The sequence below is a fragment of the Ambystoma mexicanum genome, chromosome 11 (genome assembly GCF_040938575.1).
Source record: "Ambystoma mexicanum isolate Mex_15411 chromosome 11, UKY_AmexF1_1, whole genome shotgun sequence".
Lineage (NCBI taxonomy): Eukaryota > Metazoa > Chordata > Amphibia > Caudata > Ambystomatidae > Ambystoma > Ambystoma mexicanum.
Window position 1 is genome coordinate 475,847,207 of NC_090934.1, and position 12,937 is coordinate 475,860,143.

The 12,937-nt window shown below is 53.3% G+C and overlaps 1 protein-coding gene across 2 annotated transcripts in view; it reads right to left on the reverse strand.

Annotated features, from left to right (window-relative positions):
* Window positions 1–12,937, reverse strand: part of ACCS (1-aminocyclopropane-1-carboxylate synthase homolog (inactive)) — a 1,238,632-nt gene that overhangs the window by 392,822 nt on the left and 832,873 nt on the right. The window lies entirely within an intron of this gene.

Sequence of the window (12,937 nt, forward strand, 5' to 3'; positions counted from 1 at the left end):
CACAAAGGGAAAACAGTGGCAGAGCCTGAAGTGAGGTTCACGTTGGTTTACCGCCAGACTGCTCTTTTGTGCCCAGTTCGTCCCTCCCTATGGCTCCCACAAGGCCAGAATGAACTTGCCCATTTGATCAGGTATTTGACTTTACAAGAAAATACTTTTGCAAATAAGGCATGGAGTGTGCTGGACCCTGGTTGCTTAGCAACCAACCAAATTGATGAGGACGCACCTGGCACACCCCATGTACTCAAGTCCTTCCAGGGCAGGTAAACATTTCCTGCATTTGTTCCCTGCTTCCCGCCAGGCGACAGGTGGCCTGCGGCACACCTTAGTAACTGAAGAGAAGATTAGCACTGGCAGCAAGCAGAAGACCTAGGTAAGTGTTGAACTTCATGCTTGGGTGCATACATATATGCTTGAATCAATAATTGCAGTGTGTGTCTGTGTGTATAGGTGTTTGTGCATATGCTTGCATGAATATATGTATGTTTGTGTGGGATGTGTGGGGAATTGCCATCTGTCAAGGACAAGGAAGCCCTGGTCTTTTTGATTTGTATTCAGTAAAATGATGTTGGTAATACCATTTCAGGCGACAATGCAATGTTTAGGGGGGAAGGGAGAAGGAACAAGTTACTTACCTGTAACTATATCTCCAGCCTGGATCTGTCATTGATTCACATGCTCATGAATATTCCCTGTCGTCAGGCTGGGAATCCGATAAAAGAAAAAACTGTTTCACTTTCACTTACAAACTGTATTTCTCCTTTAAAGCAATCACTGTCCTTTGGGTCATACTGCCCTCATCCAATGACAGATCTCTCCCTAAGCCCCTCCTCTGGCAACCATCTTCAGATTTGGTAAGCAAGTAAAGTGGCAGTATGTCCAAGAATAGCCGCAGAGGGGACGGCGTGAGGGTTCGCATGTGAATCCATGCCAGACACACGCTGGAGAACATTAGTTACAGGTAAGTAACTTGTTCCTTCTCCAGCATGGGGTCTGGCATCGATTCAAACGTTCATTAATAACGAATAGATAGCAGTACAACATTACCCAACCACAGGAGGTGGCAAGACTCAACAGAAGTAATTAACTCTTACCTCCGGAACAGACTCACCTCAAGCAAACAGGCTGCGTAGCCCTGCTTAGCCGACTCTGGACTCCTCCCTGTAATCCCTGTCGACTCAGTAGAACTTTGTGATGGTGTGAGCGGACCTCCACGTAGCAGCCCTGCAGATGTCCAGCATGGGCACACCACACAGGAACGCCATCGTCGCAGCCATCGCTCTGGTGGAGTGGGGTCTCGGACGGCCGGGCAGCGGTCGGTTCGCCAACCGATGACAATGCATGATGCAGCCGAAGAGACGCCTTGAAATGGAAGCCTCGGACAAAGCCTTCCAATGGTTCACAGGACCAAAGTTCACAAACAGTTGTGAAGTATTCCAAAAACCTTTTGTGCGCGTCATGTAGAACTTTAAGGCACGAGCAACGTCCAGCGAGTGCAAGGCCCTTTCAGCAGGTGATGACGGTTTTGGGGAAGAGAACAGGTAACTCCAAAGGTTCGTTGAGGTGGAATTCTGACGGAACCTTCCACATTAAAGAGAGGTGCGTCTGTAGCACCATACTCAATTCGTGGAAAGTCAGCTTTGGTTGTTTGCAGGGTAGGGCCTGGATCTCACCCGCCCTCGTGGCAGAGGTGATGGCCACAAGGAATGCAGTTTTATACAAGAGGAACTTGAGGGGGCCTCCATGAACCTCGTCAGAACCATGTTGAGTTTCCATGCCGGAGCAGGAGCCTTCACTGGCTGGAAAGATCGAAAAAGTCCTTTGAGGAACTCCTTGATGAGTCAGTGAGACCACAGTGAAGATCTTCCTGGAGACCTGGTCTAGTGGGAGATAGCCGCCAGATGCATCTTGATAGAAGCGTGCACCAGGCCAGCATTGGCCAAGGAGCGCAAGTATGGATGAATGTGCAGGGCCGTGACCCTCACTGGGGTAATCTTCTGCGACCAGCACCACGTCACTGCCTCTTGTGACCGTAGCACTTCAAAGTCGATGATGCTCTGGCCTTGGCGAGGATCTCTCTGCAGTCCGCAGTCAACTCATATCCACCAAACTCTAGGGTTGTAGGAGCCAAGCTCTCCGGTTCAGCGATCCTGGGCCCTGATGCAGGATTGCGCCTCCTGCTCTGGTGAGAAGATCCAGAACCACTGGCAGCTTGACCGGGGGTGACGCTGACAGACTGAGAAAGTCTGGATTTCAAATCTGCCTCGGCCACACCAGGAGGAGGGGGGGGGGGATGAGTATCATCCTGTATTGGCATTTTTTGAGTGCGTTGATGACTCGTAGCAACATCGTGGTGGTGTTGTCCGTGAAGATCCTCGCCACCTTGCCCTTCAGAGATGACAGGAACGACTTGCGGGCCCTGCCTGTAGCTCCAGGATTTTGATATGGAGATCCTTCTCCTCCGGCAGCCACAGACCTCTGGTGTGTAGACATCCAGTGTGGGATCCCCAGCCCTCCAGGGAAGCTTCCATAGTGATTGTATCCTGATATTGGGGGTTTTGAAACCCCATGCCCCAGGTGATGTTGGAGCGGACGCCCCACCACCCTATAACCCAACGGAACTCCTCGTTGAGCGGGATATTGTCCATGAAGCTTCTGGACACCTGTATCCAGCGAGCATCCAGGAACTCCTGAAGAGGTTACATCTGTAACTGCAGAGCTTGATGGTGTAGATGCAGAACATCATGAGAACCAACGGCTTGATGGTTGGCACTGTAGTGGTCTTCATTGCCAAAAGCCACTGCACCTTCCCTTGAATGGCCGCTACCCTCTTCTCCGAGGGCAATGTCAGGCAGGACACTGTATTGAGTCTGGCTCCTAGGAACAGCGCGTTCTGCGATGGTGTCAAGCAGGACTTTGTATAGTTGATGGAGAATCCCAGATCCGTCAGTAGCTGGACGGTAGCCTCTGTGTGTCCGACGGCCAACTCTCGTGAGTGGGTTCAGATGAGCCGGTTGTCGAGGTACGGGTATATGTGTATACCCCATAGATGGGTCGCTACCGGTGCCAGGCACTTTGTGAACACCCTGGTCGCCGTCTTCAATACGAAAAGTAGGGCTTTGAACTGGTAGTGCTGGCCCTGCACTACAAAACGCAGGAACTTTCGATGTGCCTTGGGAATGGGACATGGAAATAGGTGTCCTCCAAGTCCAGCGACGTCAATAAGTCTCCTTCCTCCAGTTGGCCGAGTATGTGCTGCAATGTGAACATCCTGAACTTTTGGGACTTTAGTATTTGTTGAGACATCGCAGTTCTAGGATGGGTCTCCAGCCCCCTGTATTCTTTCCGACCAGAAATTATCTGGAATAGACTCCGGAGCACCGGAGCCGTTGGGGAACTAGCTCTATAACCCCTTTCGGCAGTATTGCCCATACCTCTTCCAGGAGCTGAGGAATGTGCTGCTCCTTAAGGGTGTATCCTTGGGCCAGAGCGCCCAGCACCCATCTGTTGATGGTCATCTTCCACTCGCCATCAGCTGGCTGCCCCCCGGGCTGCACGCATGAGGGCCTAATGTCTCAGCCGGTTCAGGCCTGCTTCAGAGCCTGTCTTCTACCGTGCGGGAGGCGGCGACGCTGTCCTCTGCCCCCATAGGACTGGGAACGGTGTAAGTAGGCTTCCTGGGTTGTGGATCTGGAAGGCTGATGGTACGAAGAGGACCTGCTCGACTTTCCCCTGGAGGGGCGAAAAGAAAAGCGCTGCTTTGTGCCCAAGGAACGGGCCATCTCCGTATCCGCCTTGATGGCCTACAGGGACTCAACGACGTTCCCAAACAAGTCTCTGTCGAAGGGCAAAGGGCATGTCCAACACCTTTGCCTGGACCTGCTGCCAGAAATTTGTGGACTTCATCCAGCCTTGTCGATGAAGGCAGACACGATTCCCCATCTGCCAGAACCCCGTGTCGGCGACGTCCAAAGCACCTGTAATGGCGTGATCAGATGCAACTTCTCCCTCCTGAAAAAGAGCGATTGCCTCCATCATCTTATCGTCTGGCAGGAACTCCAAAATAGGACCCAGCTTGTACCACAGCTCTCTATCGTACCTGGCTAGGATCACCAGTGCGTTGGCCGCCTTGATCGTGGACGGTGCAGTGTAAATCACCTTCCTTCCTATGGCGTTCAGCTTCTTCCCTTCGAAGACGACAAGGACGGGTTAGCCGACTGGTTACTCGTGGCCGCCGAAACCACCGAATCCGGCGATGGTTGCGACCTCAGGCACTTGGGTGCAGAGCCCAGCATCCGATACTTCTTCTTGAATCTATCCTGTTTGGCTGGAGCTGTGCAGGGGTTCTTCCTGAGGGCCAGACCCTCATCCCACATTTCCAGAAGGGGCACTGCCATGATTGTCTTCCTCCTGAACTCAAGCATGTGGTACAAGAAACCCCCCCCTCCTGGTTTCTTCTGGCACAAGCTGGAATAGCCTGGAGGCTCTGGTGATCATGGAATGGAATGATCCCACCTCATCCGTTGGGTGCGCCCCAAGTGGCGTATCCAAATGGTGAGACCCACCGCAACGATATCCTAGTCGTCGTCCGTCGTGGCCAGATCCGTCCCCGTCTCTAGGGACCCTGGGGGGGGCGCTGATGCAGATGTGGAGGCTGAGATGGGATGGGTGTGTCAGATGATGCCTCTGATCGAGGGCCTGGGGGACCATTGGAACCGGGCCAAGTGGCATCCTCTTCTGGATTTCCAACACCAAGGTGTGAAGGGTCGACAGAATATCCAGAGACCCATCCCTTAGCTGAGCTGGCGGGATCAGAACACTAGGCCACAAGCTGCCATCGTCCTCCTCGTCTACATCCTTGTGGACAGTGTGTAATGACCTCTTTTTGAGGAGGAGCTCGATTGCCGGCTGGCAATGGAAGAGGAGGGTGATGTCGATCGCGCCCTATCGACCTTGGGACCCGCTTCCGCTGAGACCTCAGTGGACTTGGATTTGCAGTTCTTGGCCTTATCTTGGGAACCCACTGATGAGGCACCCTCAAAGGACATAAAAGACTGCTCCTTGGACTGGCCGGTCCTGGGTGAGACATGACCTTGCTCGGGGCACAGGGCAGATGCCTTACCATTAAGCCACACCGCCAGTCTACTGTGCCAGTCTGTCGTCTTCTTCGAGAACTCCAGGCATATCTCACACTCAACCTCCACAAACACGTTCCGTAGCCTGCACTTGGTGCAGGGCTTGAAGATGGACCTTCCCTCCTTCGCCGTCATGGTTGGTGGGCGCGAAGTAGGCCTGATGGCCTTCTGGAAACTTTGACGATCTTTGCGCTAGACGGGCACTGAAATTCACCGACAACCGATCCCCGCTATCGGCAGATGAAGAAAAGAGCACACAGGCTCTTTTGGAACAAAAATAGAACCTTTTTTCTGTCGAAAACACGAAAAACCTGAAGTAGCTCACAGAGCAAAGACTCCCAACACTGAAGCGTGCAGTAAAAATCTGAAGAGGGTTGCCAGAGGAGGGGCTTAGGGAGAGGGCTGTCATTGGATGGGGCAGTATGACCCAGAGGACAGTGATTGGTTTAAAGGAGAAATACAGTTAGTAAGTGAAAGTGAAACAGTTTTTTCTTTTACTGAGGATTCCCAGCCTGACAAAGAGGAATATTCATGAGCATGTGAATCCATGTCAGACCCCATGCCGGAACAAGGGGCGGGGGAAGTGCAGTCAGAGCAGCGTGGCTCTGGGCAAGTGCAAGGAGGCAGCGGATCGTAGGGTTACAGTAACAGCCCCCAAGTGCGCGGTAGGCCCAGGGGCAGTGCAGTGGAGACTGATCATGGAGGAGCCTGGTACCCAGTGAGATTCTGAGGGTAGCCAAGCAACCATTCAGCACAGCAGACAGGTAGGTAGGTCAGCAGAGGGAAGAGAGACAGCACAAAAGAAAACTAAGGTCTTGAGCTGCTTCAGGAACTTCAAGTGGTATGGCTGAAGTTTGAGAGGGGCAGGGAGGCCCCTCAGAGGCAGCTAAGCGAAGGGCTCATGAGGAAGGTATTTTTGGAAGAGAAAGTTGGATGTAGTGCGGGCCCTGTCCCCAATAAGCCTTGTGGACATTACAGAGGGTCTTGAACTTGATCCTTGCAGCCACCGGGAGTCAATGGAGAGATACGCTACCTGCGCTTGAGGCCAAGGACAAGTCTTGCAGTCCTGTTCTGGATTAGTTGCAGAGGGCGAAGAGTCGAGGAAGGTAGATTGAGAAAGCGGCTGTTGCAGTAGTCCAGCCTAGAGAGAAACAGGGCTTTGGAGACAGTGAGCTTCTGGGGGAAAGCGAGAAAAGGAAGAATACCTTTGAGGAGGTGCAGCTGGTAGTGGGCCTTCTTAGCAAGGTCTGTGATGGGAGCAGAGAAGAAGAGAGTGGAGTCGAAGATGACATCAAGGTTTTTTGCCTCAGAGGAAGGTCAGGGAAGCGGTCCCAAGGAGTGAGAGGGAAAGCAGGAGCAGGAGGCTCAATGAGAAGGATATCGTGCCCACTGGAAGAAGGGACCCCTGGGCTAGTGTACGCAAGGGAAGGCAGTCCCCATAACGACTACCTGAGACCCCCAGGGAACACTCAAGGAGTTGAATGTTGAAAGTACGCCCAGAGGGCGCTGTTGTGCAGCCAACAGATGCAGTCGTAGTTCTCTGCTGCTCTGTCTGGGCTGCCCGTAATCCTGTAATATCCTGATCCAAACTGAAATTAATTTTGGAAGAAAACAACTTGCTGAAGGCGGAGAGGACCGGCATAAAACCACCGAAGTCTGAGGGAAAATCTGAGCTGCTTTGCAGCAGAAATTCCCGACCAACATCCGAGGCGGCGCAGCACGGAAGGAGGCCGGACACCAGTGTTGAAGGGAACCCTGCTGGCTGATGGGCGGGAGGACCGAGACGGCCCTGGGAGGTAGCACCATCGTCTCCTACCATGCGGTGGGGAATACTGTGAGGGACCCCCCCTCCTCTGATCACAGCGGACCACGCTGGTTGCTGCCAAGTAGCCGCGGCCTCTGCGGAGGCGAGGTGCGTCACACGAGAAGACCGGGCAGTCACAAACGGACTCCTAACCACCCAGGCGAGATCTTGACGCGGCAGACCTGGGCTGCTACAACCCTCCAGGTCGCCATCCTCCTTTGATCCCAGCAGAACGCGCCGATTGCTGCCAGGAAGCTGCGGCCTCTGAAGGTGCGAGGTGCGGCACAAGAGGGGACTGGGCAGCTACAAGCAAACTCACCATCGCCCGCGAGAGATTTGGATGCGGCAGACCCGGGCTGCCACGACCCTCCTGGCCGCCATAGTGACAGCACACAGAGGGCACCTGCCCTCCCGTGGCCTCGGGAGAGGCGGTTGATGATCTCCTGGGCGGGCCCAGAGGGCGGCAGGGACCCACACTGACACCGGAGCAGACTGGGAAAACTGGGCAGCTGCACACAGGTAAGGGGGACACCCCGGGACCCGAGAGGGGGCGCAGCGCCCTTGAGACAGCGACTGCACAACAGGGCAGGTGGAGGACTGTACCCCACAGAAGACACTGAAAGACAGAGACCTGGGGGCCCATAGGGCAAACAAGAGGAGTTCCTTAGCACAAGAGACCATAGATGGCATATAGTTCTAGGAACCCTTCGCTCTACTGACTTGAAAACGGCCAAGACCACAACGTGGCAACCACTGACAGTGACCCCAGACTCCCCTGGCATCATCATGCGTTCATAATACCCTGGGATCTGAGACACTTGCTCTGCTCCGCTGAACACCAGCCTCTGCCCCCTGGACCTGAAGGACGTGCCCCCACAACCCCACCCCCGGTGGGTTGGACCGCCGCCAGATCTGAATGGGGCAACATATATCCGTTAAGACTGCAGAACAGAACAAAATAGACATATACACCATGTGTGTCCCGGCGAAAGTCCCCCACTTCCGCTGACCACGCTGGAAAGGGCACCCTAGCTAGCAAAATAGGTCAGACAATGTCACTCACAGACATAATGACCGCCATTGGGGAGTCAAGGACGTCCATGGAAAAGAAAATCAATGGCCTGTCCTCAGAGGTCTCCTTCCTCCGCCAGGACTTGCGGAACCTGACATCTCGTGTGGGGGAAACAGAGCAGAGAATCTCTGACGCCGAGGACACGGCCAAAAGAGTGAAGGAACTCCTAGAACATGTGGAGAAAAAAACTCACCACCCTCGAGGCCAGGGCCGAAGACAGCGAAGGCCGATCTCGACGAATAACCTTCACATACTAGGGCTCCCGGAACGAGAGGAGGGACCGTCCATGGAACTCTTCCTAGAAGACTGGCTTGCAGATCTAATGGCTCCCCAAAAACTTTCAAAATTCTTCTCTATCGAAAGGGCACATAGAGTCCCGACAGGCAGTGCCCGGAGCTCCCCCATGAACGGTAATTGCCAAACTCATCAATTACCGGGACACAAGTCTCCACATGGCGCGCCCAAAAGGCCCAATCACATACAACGGGAACCGGATAGGGTTCTTTCCCGACTGCACACGAAAGGGCCAAAAGGCCAGTCATTCCTACGACTCCATTAAGTGGAAGCTTGCTGCACTGAACATTAAATATGCGCTTTTCTTCTCGCCCACTCTCAAGCTGTACCATAACACCGTCCATGTGTTTCAAAACCCGAAAGAAGCACGGGACTGGCCCCAAATCCAGGTTCTATCCTCTCCAGGATCCAGAGACCACACACCAAGAAAGGACAATGGCTGCATCACCCCGAATCGGGGACAAACGCCCATCCCAAGCATGGACAGCACAGAAGATAACTCGCTTGGTGGACATGGAAAGACCTGAGAGCTAAAGGGGCACAGGATGACCTTCAATGAACCGAGCCGCTCTGGGGGAGGGCACACATTGTCCCCCTTGCTCTCCCTTCACGCCTAAGCAAGATATGCCTAACTTGTGGGACACGTGTATCTAACTGGGCAGCCCAGAACGGGTAGGCGGAACAGCAACCTAACCCCCTGGGGGGCTCCCCGAATAAGTTATCACTGTTTATGGTAGTAGGTTTGGGCGACAGTTGCTTTCGGTTGTTGGGGTTAAGGGGGGTACAGGGTGGAGGGAGTTCAAGGGTGTTGGCTAACAAGAATCGCAGAACCAGATGCCAAGATAGTGGTTGTTGTGGGCGCCAGTTCCGCTGAGATGAGGGATCTGGCGTTTCGGATACCAGAAAACAGTTTAATTTATGAAGTGCAGTTCCTTGGTGGTGATGGGGTACAAGTTGGCGTGGATTCGGGGAGTGGAGTGGGGGGGACCCATGGACCACATGATCCTCCTTGAGTGTCGACCGAACTCAACACATTAACAGGCCACAAAATGGTCAGTTGTCTTTGCTGACCTGGAATTTGAACGGCATAGGCTCAAGCATCAGACGGAAGTTAGTATTGCAGTACCTTAACAGACACTCCCTGGATGTGGCCTTTCGCAAGGAGACCCACCCAGGTTTTTTTAAGAGATCCAACTACCCGCAGTCATACCAGGTCGGATTCTCAAGGGGCGCTATGGGCACAATGATACTCTTCCATAAGCGCATCCCCTTTCAGGTAATAAAGGGCTGAACTGACCCTGGCAGTCGATATGTAGCCGTGATGGGGGACCTATGGGGAGAACGGTGGGGCCTCATTGCAGCATAAGCACCCCCTGCACTTACGAAGGACCTCTTTCATGACCTACAATTGATATTACGGGAGGAAGGTGCGGATGTATGGGCCATGGGAGGGTATTTTAACAAAGTAATGGAGGTCGCCAGAGAGAGATCACACGGGGGCGCCACAACTCGGGAGGGCCCGATTGCACTGTACAGATTCACCGACTCCACTGGGCTATTGGACACTTGGAGGGCTCTACACACGAATGAGTTTCGGTTCTCGTTCTATTCCCACGCGCATAAAACAATGTCTAAAATCTACTACATCCTCATCTCCCAGAACACGGCCCACAGACTTATGTCCGCGGCCCTCCTGGCCAGAGGGATCTCAGACCATTCTCCCCTACTGGTGACCCTAAAGAGCAAACATCAGAAGCCAGACACCACCTGGCGTCTGAACACATACTATTTGGGGTTCCCCGAGATAGCTGAAGGGTTGACAAACAAATCCAACAAATACTTTGAGCTCAATGAGGGTTCTGTTGATTATCCAATTACGACCTGGGAGGCCTATAAATCTGTCCTCCGGGCGGAAGCTATTTCCTTGGTGACCGCCCACCGGCGGAACCACTATCGGGAACTCACGGAGGCGGAGGGACAGGTTTCCCAATGGGAGTCCCAATTTCTGGAATTAGGCACTGAGGCCTTGCAAGAGGCCCTGGAAACAGCACAAGAGACCCTAAGAAACCTGGCCCTAGACAACGCTCGGACCGCCCACTGGTCGATCCGCAGCCAGATCTTTGACCGCAGGGACAAGGCGGGGAAAGCGGTGGCCTGGCTGGACAGGCAGGAACAACGCAAGGGGTATGTTCAAGCAATTCGAACGCCGAACAGGGACCTGTTGACGGAAGATTCTGCCATAGCGGAAGCCTTTGCTAACTATTACGAGCACCTCTCTTGCCCCCCGGGCGGGAGCCCCGGGACCGACCCCTCGAATTTCCTCGATAAGTTTGAACTCCCATGCCTCACCACACAACAGAGGGAAGGGCTTGACCTTGAGCTGACGGAAGACGAATTACAATCTGCGCTCACACAGCTCCAAACTGGGAAAATTCTGGGACCTAACGGTTTCCCAGTGGAAACTTGGAAACGTCTCAGCGGTTCATTAATTACGCATATGCACCGCATGTTCCTCCGGAGCAAAGAACTAGGCAACCTCCCCCGGACCTTAGGGAAACATGTATTATGGTGCTGCCTAAGCCGGGACAGCCCCCAGGGCAGTGTGCCTCTTATAGGCCCATTTCATTGATAAACGAGGAAGCCAAAATTCTCGCCCAAGCCCTAGCCAACAGGATACTAGGAGCGATCGAGTCTCTGGTCCATCCCGACCAGTACGGATAAATGCCTAATAAGTCCACCCATATGAATTTACGCAGACTCCAATACGCCCTGGACCGTTCCCCAGAGATACCTGACCCGCTAGCCCTATTAGCAGTCGATTTTGAGAAAGCATTTGATTCCGTGGGGTGGGAAGTTCTGTGGGACATCTTAGAACGAATGAACTTTGGGCATGGCTTTATCTCCTGGACGAAGCTCTTATATGAATCTCATGTTGCAAAAGTTAGGGTAAATGGCAGGCATTCAGGGTCATTTCCGCAGAGGTGCAGGACTAGACAGGGCTGCCCCTTCTCTCCCATGTTGTTCCTCCTCGCGATCAAGATGGCCGGGGGGGAGGGGACGACCGGGTCTCACTCTATGCCGATTACCTCCTTATTTACCTCGGTAGACCTGTGGCCTCATGCCCGGTTGTGTCTCAAATCCTTACGGACTACCAACGGTTTTCCGGCCTCAGGGTGAATACCCAGAAAACGGTGTTCTTCCCAATTCAAGAGGGAGCAAATGCGATCCCTGACCCCTGTCCATACCTGGTTTCCAGCCCCAGCTTCACGTATATAGGCATACAAATTAGCACCTCGCTAGAGGAGTTCCTTCAACTGAACCTGCAACCTGTCCTTGACAGGCTTACCACAGACATTTCCCATTGGCAATCCTTACCACTGTCCTTAATGGGCGGAGCCACATTATTTAAGATGATGTCACTACCGAGACTATTATATGTTCTACAGAACGCCCCACTGCCCATGCCCCCTGGAATCTTCGCATCAATAGACAAACACATACAGACTCTCCTATGCGGGGAAGAGGGGGAGGAACAACCTAGAATTGCTCTTACGACACTACAACATTCAATTTGGGAGGGAGGGATAGGATTACCATGCCTTCGCACATATTACCTAGCTGCGCAGACTGGGGTGGTAAATGATTGGCTACATGGCGACAGCGTACTCCCCCCACATCAGCATGGAACTGTCCGCCAAGTACCCGTTTTCCCCCCTCCAGTTCCTGTACGCCCCCGGGAAGGAACAGCCAAAACTCCACGCATGTCACTTCATATACAACGTACCTGGGAAGAAACACAAACACATTGGCTGGGGTTCCAGGCCTACATTGGCCCAACATCTATGGCATAATGCACATCTCCCTGAAATCCAAAAGAAATGAGGTGCCTGGGAAATTGGGAAAGGCTCAGGATACTCACATTGGAGCAAGTGATTCAAGTGGGGCGCATGGTTCAGTTTGACACCCTTAAGGAGCCTTTTTACTTTAGACCTGGTGACCGCTTTAGATGTACACAACTCATTCACGCCATGAAGGCACAGTTCCCGGACCTGGGGGAAATCCCACATTGCACATCCACCGGGACACCAACGTCCTCGCAGAGTGTATCCCCTCCAGGGCCACCTCCACGCTATATCAGGCCCTTAACTCCTTTGGCACCAAAGAACTCAACACACTGAAATAGAAATGGGAAAGGGACAGAGACAGGCTGGAAGCGGAAGAATGGGTGGAAGCTCTCATGTTCCCTCGTGAGATAGGCATAGATGCGAAACTACGCCAGATCCAGCTCAGGATATTGCACCGATCCTATTACTCCTGCACCATGCTGGCTAGATGGAGTGGGGCGGGCACAGAGGTCTGCCTCCGATGCAAGCACGAAAGGGGCACCTTCTTCCAGACAATCTGGGATTGCACTGTGGTACAGACTTTCTGGGCGGGTTGCACGGGCACAGTCTCTGCGACAATGGAATCCCAAATACCACTAGACCCAAAGTTGATACTGATTGGGATATGGGGAGAACTGGGCCTCACCAAGCATGAAAAACTGTTCACGGCCGTGGCACTGGGGGCGGGTAAGAGACTGATCGCTGCAAATTGGGGATCTGCTGCAGCACTGAGCCTAACCCGATGGTC